Consider the following 10363-nt stretch of genomic DNA (forward strand, 5'->3'; position numbering starts at 1 on the left):
ATCAGCCATCACCTCTTGGAGGTGGCTGGAAAGGGACATCTGGTCGCTGAGGAGGCTTGACTCACACTGTTCTGGGCCCAGTATTTCCCCAGTACTGCCTGTTGATGGCCACTTGGATGGCTTTTCCCTCAGGGAGCTCTGTCTACCTACACACACAGTCCTGCCAACAGGGAGAGGGGTCAACCAACCAAGAGGTGAAGGAGATAACCTGAGTAGGCTTGGAGGCATGAACAGGCCTGACTTGTTGGAGGACCAGTGAGAGTGTAGGCTTGGTCTAGAGTGGGCCTGGGGTTTCCCTACTGCACAGTTAAGAACTGAATTTGATTCTTTCAAACAACCTTTCCATCTCAGAGCCATCATCAAACTCCTAAACCTCCAGCCCTTTGTGGAGAAATACTTGTGAGTCTGGAATAGAATTTTTTTTATGGCTGGGGACAGCCAGACGAGGAAAGAGCTTTCTGTGTAAGCCTGGTAATCTGAGTTCCATCCCTGAAATCCACCTAGAGGCAGGAGGATAAGGCGGATTCCACAAGTTTGTCTTCCAGCCTCCACAAGTGCACCATAGCTCGTTTGTATGCCTTCCCTCCCACACACACTAACAATCAACACATGATTGATTTGAAAAAAGACAACAAAGAAAATGTCTGGCTGGATTTTGTTACTAAGAGTTCTGGGTAGGCCTGACGGAGCCATGCCTAGTGGTCAGCTGGTGATGGAGGCGATGGTGGAGGAGATGGAGGTGGTAGAAATGATACCAGAAGGGAATCAAGACATAGCAGTGAGACAGAAGAAGAGACCATGGCGGTGGTGGCAGTGCCACAGGTGATAGGAACAGTTGTAGAAGTCGTGGTGAGGATGGGTGACTTGTCCTCAGTGTGGGTGGCAGAATAAGTGAGGAGGGGGTAGGCAACATATAAAAAAAAGAGATGAAGGGGCCTGTGGTGGTGAAGCAGTAGAGGTAGAGCAGGCAATAAAGGTGGTGGAGGTGGCAGAATTGAGGCACGAAATGGTCAAGGTGACGGAAAGTGGTAATGATGGAGATTTATACAGGATAGAGATGGCTGTATTTTTCCAGAGGGAGATGGAGGTATTTGGTCAAGTTTTGATACCAGTGGTAGGGACTGACCACATGGTAGTCAGGGACAGAGATGGTGGGGATGACAAAATGGTGGGTGGTAAAGTTGGCTAGGATGATGGAGAGGGTATATATGGTAGAATTGGTGGGTTTTATTGAGGTGATGGAGACAGTATGGGTGATGGGCTTGATGCAGATGGTGGAGGTAGTCAAGGTGATGGAGGCCATGAAGATGTGGGAGCTGAAAACAGAGGGGTCAATGGCAGTATCAGAAGTTGTGGGGATGATGGAATTGGTGGAGGGATGGAGATAGTGTAGGTGATAGATGGAGAAGGATGGAAGTAATCAAGTTTACGGCTACGGAGTTGGTGGTAGAGGGGGTAAGGAGACATTTATGTGTGAAATATGTGAAGCTCAGTGAGTGGGTAATTCCTTTCCATATTTGATGCAAAAAGGGAAAATTAACTTTTTCTTTAGAATAAGCAGTGAAATCCTTATAATACAGTCTCAGCAGAATCAGGGAGGAAAACCCATGCTCAGCTACTGCCAGTGTCATTTTGCTCTGGGGTTTGTGGAGTTCAGGGTAGGGGCATAAAAACCCGGATGCTCTGCTAAGTCTGACCGAACACTGTTGGATGTGTGATTTGTGAACACAGCCCTAAGACTAGTTGGGAAAACCTCCCAGGATTAAACTGGTTCAGCCGAAGGCAGAGGGTGGTGGCTGTGGAGCAATAGGCTAAGACTATTGAACTCCTTTGGTTTTCCTGATGAGAGAAAATGGATCCCAAAGCCTTTGCAATGGCTTTGCAACCCTCCAGGGTGCTGGCCACCATGGTTGCTGTTGGAGCCTTAAGGATTGCATTCTTGCTAAGAATCCTACAATGACTGTGTCCCCATTTTACAGATGGAAAACTGTGGCTTTTTGATGGTCACCGTTTTTGTTTTTTGTTTTTCAAGACAGGCTTTCTCTGTGTAGCCCTGGCTGTTCTGTCGTTTACTCTGTATACCAGGCTGATCTCAAACTCAGACAGCCACCTTTCTCTGTCTCCCAAGTGAGAGATTAAAGACTTACACCACACACACACACACACACACACACACACACACACACAAAGGCCAGGTGATCAAAAAACCATATAGTTCAGTTCAAATATCGATTCAAAAATCAGAATTGTATGTAATCTTTATGGTATTAGTAGATTTCCCTGAATCTTAATATAATTGCTGGCTCTCAATATGTAGAATGAGTTGTTTGGCATATAGAAACTGCTGACTTTATTCCTGATGGTTTAGAATTAACTTTATTATTTATGCAACTGCAAAAGGCTTAACAAAAGTAGAAACCCTCCGTTACATATCACGCGGATTCGGTCTCATACACGCTTTCCAGCTCCATTGGTACAAGCAAATGAGGAAACTGATCAATTACAACACCTCAACATTTCATGAAAGACACAATGTTAAAAGTAAAAGTTAATTTTTTTTTCTATAACTTGGGCAACAAGCAAGGAAATAATAAAAAATGTCCCACATGTCCTCTGTATAACCACACTCGACTGCGTGCTGGAAGTAAGCCTGGGGATACGAAAAAAGTGAAATAGGGCAGATGGATGTGTTTCATTCTGCAGAATTTGGAAAAAAAGGTATGTACACCGTACCATAGGTGTATAACCAGGGTTTCAACGGGCAACTGCTTTAAGTGCGGAAAAGGCTTATTGTGTAATTACACAGTTATTGGAAATAATGGAAATTTTGGGGATACCTTCACAAATTAAGACTGATAATGAACCTAAATATATATCTAGTAAGATGAAGCAATTCTTTCCCTATTATACTATAAATCTTTATACTATAAATGATTTATAAAACTTTATACTATGAATCATTTATAAAATCTTTATATTATAAATGATTTATAAACTTTATACTACAAATGATTTATAAAATCTTTATACTATAGTATAAAATGATCTTTCTATAACTTATATTATAAAAATTTATAAATTATTCATACTATAGTATAAAGATCATTTAAATGATCTCTATATAATTTATACTATAAAGATTTATAAATCATTTATACTATAGTATACTCTAAATGATAGTATAGTATAAATTATAGTACAGTATAAATGATTTGTAAATCATTTATACTATAGTATATTATAAAGGATAGTATAAGTATAAATTATATCATTTATACTATATATAGCATCATTTATACTATACTATCATTTATACTATATATAGTATCATTTGTACTACACTATCATTTAAATGATAGTATAATATAAAGGATAGTATAGTATAAATTATACCATTTATACTATATATAGTATCATTTATACGGTACTACCATTTATACTTTACTATCCTTTATAGTATACTAAAGTATAAATGATTTATAAATCACTTATACTATACTATAATTTATACTATACTATCATTTATTGTATACTATAGTATAAATGATTTATAAAACTTTATAGTATAAATTATATAGAGATCATTTAAATGATCTTTATCCTATACTGTAAATGATTTATAAATCTTTATAATAATATAAGTTATATAAACATCAATTTATACTATAGTATAAAGATTTTATAAATCATTTGTAGTATAAAGTTTTATAAATCATTTATAGCATAAAGATTTTATAAATCATTTATAGTGTAAAGTTTTATAAAATCATTTATAGTATAAAGATTTATAGTATAATAGGCAAAGAATTGCTTCATCTTACTAGATATATATGTAGGTTCATTATCAGTCTTAATTTGTGAAGGTATCCCCAAAATTTTCATTATTTTCATTATTTCCAATAACTGTGTAATTTACACAATCAGCCTTTTCAGCACTTAAAGCTGTTGCCCATTGAAACCCTGGGTATACACCTATGGTATGGTGTACATACGTTTGTTTTCCAAATTGTGCAGAATGAAACACATCCATCTGCCATATTAAATGTCCATCCTATGGGCTTAGAGTTGCTCAAGAGTGTTTCGGTTGTGGAAGTACATTGGGGACATGCTGTTGAAGACAGAAGCTATCTTCAAGGACCTTTGTCCTACATTCAAGTTCCGGGACGCGCCAGGATGGATGGACCATACATGGTCAATCACACAGACATCTGTGTGTCTCACGATGTGATACTTGTTGCCACAGTCTAGGGAGAAAGAACACAAGAGATGAAGTCTTACCACTGTGATACTAGGATGGAAAGATAAGGCTTCCCAGAACTCTCCCCAAAGGCTGTTGCAAGGCTGATTAACTGTGCAAGAATATGCAAAGGGCAGAGACTTGAAGAAATGGAAGCAGCCTTAAGATCTGTCCAGCTGGTACATACACGAGGTAGGGGCTTGAGGCTGCCATGACACAGGGACACAGTGGGTTGCTCCTCCAAGAGTCTCTAGTTGGACTTGTCAGGACACCTATCACACCCTCACAGTGTGGCATGTGGTGGTGAGTGTGGGATCCAATGTGAATGGTCGCCTTGAAGGAACAAGAATAGATATGCAAGAGGTGAGTAACTAGGGCAGAATTGGTGTCAAGAGAGGGCACAGCTACCACTGCAGTCACTCCAAGACTGAGTTTTCCTGGCTTTGTTCTGAGTTGGGTCTGAGGACTCAAGCAATGTAACCTGTGATGGGTTTGGCATGTGTGTGGATGCTGGGCACTTGCAAAAGGATGGCAGGAGGCTCCTTCTAAAGAATTCCCATCAGGCTGCTTGTAGGCCTCAATTCTCAACCTGGGAACCCATCTTGGGGCAGGTAGGACAGGCAGACTGGAAACTATAGCACTAGGGAGAGATTAGTTACAAAGGACAGAAGGAAAAGTGAATAAAATGAAGTGAAGTAATGCACTCATCTGGTGCTGAGGGTGGCTCCAAGGACCCTTTTCATTGGAGTCATGTTCTTATATAAGGCGGCCTTTGTCTTAGCAGGTGGCAGGCAGCAGCAGCACAGACTGGAAACTATAGCACTAGGGAGAGATTAGTTACAAAGGACAGAAGGAAAAGTGAATAAAATGAAGTGAAGTAATGCACTCACCTGGTGCTGAGGGTGGCTCCAAGGACCCTTTTCATTGGAGTTATGTTCTTATATGAGGCGGCCTTTGTCTTAGCAGGTGGCAGGCAGCAGCAGCACAGATGTCTGAGGCCATTCATGATTGTCTTCTTCACCCGCATCCAGCGTTGACGCTGGTTGTGGGGGGAAGCTGTGCCAGTGTCCTGAGGCTGGCCAGGTGTGATGTTATCCTTGGTCCCTTGCTGAGGGAGAGCTGTGCCAGCTTCCTGAGGCTGGCCAGGTGTGATGTCGTCCTCGGTCTCTTGCTGAGGGAGAGGTGTGCCAGCGTCCTGAGGCTGGCCAGGTATGATGTCGTCCTCGGTCTCTTGCTGAGTGAGACCTGTGCCAGCGTCCAGAGGCTGGCCAGGTGTGATGTCATCCTCGGTCCCTTGCTGAGGGAGAGCTGTGCCAGCTTCCTGAGGCTGGCCAGGTGTGGTGTCATCCTCGGTCTCTTGCTGAGGGAGACCTGTGCCAGGGTCCTGAGGCTGGCCAGGTGTGATGTCGTCCTCGGTCTCTTGCTGAGGGAGATCTATGCCAGCATCCTGGGGCTGTCCAGGTGTGATGTCATCCTCGGTCTCTTGCTGAGGGAGAGCTGTGCCAGCGTCCAGAGGCTGGCCAGGTGTGATGTCATCCTCGGTCCCTTGCTAAGGGAGAGATGTGCCAGCTTCCTGAGGCTGGCCAGGTGTCTTGTCATCCTCGGTCTCTTCCTGATGGAGACCTGTGCCAGCGTATGGAGGCTGGCCAGGTGTGATGTCATCCTCGGTGTCTTGCTGAGGGAGACCTGTACCAGCGTCCTGAGGCTGGCCAGGTGTGATGTCGTCCTCGGGCTCTTGCTGAGGAGAGCTCTGCCAGCTTCCTGAAGCTGGCCAGGTGTGGTGTTTTCCTGGGTCTCTTGCTGAGGAAGAGCTGTGCCAGCATCCTTAGGCTGGCCAGGTGTCGTGTTGTCGCCCTCGTTCTCTTCCTCCTTGGTCTCTTCAGTTATGATGGTATCCTCCTTGATCTCTTTTGTTGTGATGGTATCTCGTATGTTGGTGTCTGGTATGATGGTGTTTCCCTCATTCTCTTCCTCCTTGGTCTCTTTAGTCATGGTTTCCTCCTTGATCTTTTTGTTCGTGATGGTGTCTCTTATGATGGTGTCTGGTATGATGGTGTTTGGTACGATGGGTGTCTGGTATGATGGTGTCCTTCTTGGTCAATTTTAGTGTGATGGTGTGTGGTAGGATGGTTTATTGGGGCAGGTGGGACAGGGAGATTGGAAACTATATCACTATGGGGAGAAGTTTTACTTTGTAGAAAAGATCATATTTCCTGCCAAGAAACAGGGAGTAAAGGACAATCACTACCCAGAGGGCAGTCTGTGATGTTTATGCAGGCTGGGGGAGAGAGCAAGGGATCAGTGTGCCACATAAAGCTTTAGGGCACCTCTGCACCTCAGCCCTTCCCCTCTGAGGAAGACCCAGTGGAAAACCAGCCCCTCCTGCCTGGGATTTTACCTGGACAGATCTGCACTGGGATAGGTCCTGTGCAGAATGCTCCTGTGACCACACTGGCTTCTGGACATCTGGCCTGGCTTCCCCGAGAGGCTTTTCACATCTCATCCAGGCTGATCCCCAACCCATGGCCCACAAGCCATGGAGATGGGGCCTATCGTCTTTAGGACTTCAAAGCAAAAAGACACAGGTAAGTGACTCTTACTGACTTTGAAGCACACAGAACTTTCTGTGCTTGCCCTGCAGCACCAAAGTGCCCTACTGGTCTCTCAGCAATCTCTGCTGACTTTGCCATGCCCCACCTGCTCCTCTTCCTGCTTTATCAGCATATGTATACAATCTACTTCTTGCTTAACAAGCCTGAGGTCACATTACCGGGATTTCTATGGTATTGGTCTTTCTGAAGTGACAGAGGTTATTAAGATCACAGGTGTGCCACAGTGGGCAAATTATCATTAGTTACAAAGGACAGAAGGAAAAGTGAATAAAATGAAGTGAAGTAATGCACTCACCTGGTGCTGAGGGTGGCTCCAAGGACCCTTTTCATTGGAGTCATGTTCTTACATGAGGCGGTCTTTGTCTTAGCAGGTGGCAGGCAGCAGCAGCACAGATGTCTGAGGCCGTTCATGATTGTCTTCTTCACCCGCTTCCAGCGTTGACGCCGGTTGCGGGGGGAAGCTGTGCCAGTGTCCTGAGGCTGGCCAGGTGTGATGTTGTCCTCAGTCTCATGCTGAGGGAGACCTGTGCCAGCATCCTGAGGCTGACCAGGTGTGATGTCGTCCTTGGTCTCTTGCTGAGGGAGAGCTGTGCCAGCATCCTGAGGCTGGCCAGGTACGGTATTGTCCTCGGTCTCTTGCTGAGGGAGAGATGTGCCAGCTTCCTGAGGCTGGCCAGGTGTGATGTCGTCCTCGGTCTCTTGCTGAGGGAGACCTGTGCCAGCGTCCAGAGGCTGGCCAGGTGTGATGCCATCCTCGGTCCCTTGCTGAGGGAGAGCTGTGCCAGCTTCCTGAGGCTGGCCAGGTGTGATGTCATCCTCGGTCTCTTGCTGAGGGAGACCTGTACCAGCTTCCTGAGGCTGACCAGGTGTGGTGTCGTCCTCGGTCTCTTCCTGATGGAGACCTGTACCAGCGTCCTGATGCTGGCCAGGTGTGATGTCGTCCTTGGTCTCTTCCTGATGGAGACCTGTGCCAGCGACCTGAGGCTGGCCAGGTGTGATGTCGTCCTCGGTCCCTTGCTGAGGGCGTGCTGTGCCAGCGTCCTGAGGCTGGCCAGGTGTGATGTTGTCGTCCTTGGTCTCTTCCTGTGGGGAAGCTATGCCAGCGTCCTGAGGCTGGCCAGCTGTGATGTTGTTCTCCTGGGTCTCTCCCTCCTCGGTCTCTTCCTCCTCCCTCACTTCAGGCATGGTGTCCTCCTTGATGATGTTCACTCTCAGGGCAATGATTGCTTCCTGAGCATCGATGTCTTCCTGTGTTAGAGTCTTTTCCTCTGCGACTATAGTAGACTCTATCTCTATGACTTTTGTCATCTCTGATAAATCCTCAGAGGAGGAGCTTGAGCTGTCCTCTTCCTCCAGGAAACTCCAGGATTCAGATTGGTGACTGTAGGACATGTGGCTCTCTAAGTCACTTGTACCCTCATTCTGGAATGTTCTAGAAGAGTTGGTGTATAGACCCAGAGATATATGGTCACTATCAGTGTGGCTGTCACGTGATCCAACCTGTGAAAAATAAACATTCATTTCCAGGATGCTGCCCTTGATGGACTTAGCAATAGGACAGCCCAGGTGGAGAGGGTGTGTGTCTGGATGGCAGCATAGGGTGGCAGGCATGCTATGGCATCTGGCAAGTTTCCTGGAATAATGCTCCTCCTCTTTTTCCTGGCCCTTAGATGGCAAGTTAAAGGTATAGGGAACAGGTTCAGCTCTCCTTAGGGATCCAGGATAAGTGTAAGGCTCTGTCAGGCGGAGGACAGTGCCTGGCTGCCTGGGTTTCACAGGATTCACCTGGTTGTGGCCACAGTCCCCCGCAGGTGACTGGTGTTGCAATATAAGATAAGTTGCCATCACCTCGTCATATTTTTGGTCTCTCAGGGATTCAATGATTACTTCAGGCTTATAGCCCATGACTCTCATGGTCCCGACAATGCTAGGGCTCGGGGTGCCTGGGAGGCTAGGGGTGGAAGTAGGTGGTGAACGTGCCTCACTGGCCCTGATCATGGGGCGCCTCATAATGTCCTTGATGGTGGGCCTTCTTCCGGGATTGATTATCAATAATTCCAAGATGACATTGAAAATGTCGATAGAAACATGCTTAGGAATGGTGAAGTTGCCTGAGGTGACCTCGTTCCTCATGCCTGCCACAGATTTGGCTTGGAAAGGGAAGTGCCCAGCCACCATGAGAAAGAGGAGAATCCCTAAACACCACATGTCGATGGGGTAAGCATCGTATTCCCCGGGTGCAAAGAGTTCTGGGGCACAATAGGGCAGAGTGCCACAGAAACCCCGCAGCTTCTGCCCAGGAGTTACTTTCACAGCGAGGCTAAAATCAATCAGCTTGGCATTCCCCCTGCAGTCCATAAGGATGTTGGTGGCTTTTATATCTCTATGGACAACTTGATTGTTATGACAGTAATTCATTGCATGCACCACCTGAGTAAATATCCTTTCAGCCTCGCACTCCGGTAGAGACCCCCGTTCCAGGATCCTCCGCAGCAGCTCTCCCTCTGAGGCATGCTCCATCACCAGGTAGGTGATCTCTTCCGTCTCGATCACATGAAAAAGTTTGATAATATTGGGGTGGTTCATGGATTTCATAACGCTTATTTCACTGTTAAAAATCGAGTTGTACTTCTTCTTATTTTTAAGGAGTTTTACAGCCACACAGGTCACAGTGGGAACATGGAAGGCGAGTTTCACTTCAGAAAAATGTCCGTGTCCCAGAGTCCTCATCATTCTATAGTCGGTGTTGAAGGGGTCCTCCACAGAGGAGCAGGCCTCCATGTCCTGCTTCAGAGTCAGGCCCTCCTCCTTCATATGGCTAGAGCCAAAAAGTTCAATGAAAAAGTTGACAGACTTAAAATCAGGCCTAGGAGAGTATTTAGAGCTATGAATTCCTACATCCAAAAGACTAGGAAAGGAAGGAAGGAAGAGATCAGACACATTTCAGACCACCTAACTGGGTACTTAAATGCTTAGATAGACAAGAATGAAGTATGTTCCAAAGCAGTGTAGAGCAAAATATGACAGATTGGTTTGACAGGAATCAACTGCAAACTGGAAGAACCAACCAGTTCTTAGTTTCAAGGATTCTAGAAACTAAGAGCCACTGATAAGAAAGGACGGTCATCCCCTAACCCTGAGCTCACCTGTACTGGAAGAGAGCAGGCACGAATAAAATTAGATGCGAGAGAAATATATAGAACAACAGACACCTCCCAAGCCCAGCGGTGTCCGTGCGGGGCAGCCAGCCCCTGAGTCCAGGTACAACTAGCTCTGCAAAGGACCTACCGAAATTTGGTTCTTAGGATCCAGGTCAGGTGGCTCACAATTACTCCAAACCCAGCTCTAGGAGATCCTACACCACGGGCCTCTGAGGGCATCCATACACATGTTCACATGCCCACACGCAAGTGCACTCTCTGCTACTACACATCAATTACATGGTGATAATGTCTATCTATATAATGCTATAGGCAGTTATGATCTCCCACAGAAGAGCTGTACATCAAACCTA

The 10363-nt window shown here is 45.8% G+C and overlaps 1 pseudogene; it reads right to left on the reverse strand.

Moving 5' to 3' along the window:
• Positions 1-8759: 8759 nt before the first annotated feature.
• Positions 8760-9663, reverse strand: LOC132654012 (sperm motility kinase-like; annotated as a pseudogene).
• Between the last annotated feature and the right edge of the window lie 700 nt (positions 9664-10363).

The sequence above is a fragment of the Meriones unguiculatus genome, chromosome 5 (genome assembly GCF_030254825.1).
Source record: "Meriones unguiculatus strain TT.TT164.6M chromosome 5, Bangor_MerUng_6.1, whole genome shotgun sequence".
Lineage (NCBI taxonomy): Eukaryota > Metazoa > Chordata > Mammalia > Rodentia > Muridae > Meriones > Meriones unguiculatus.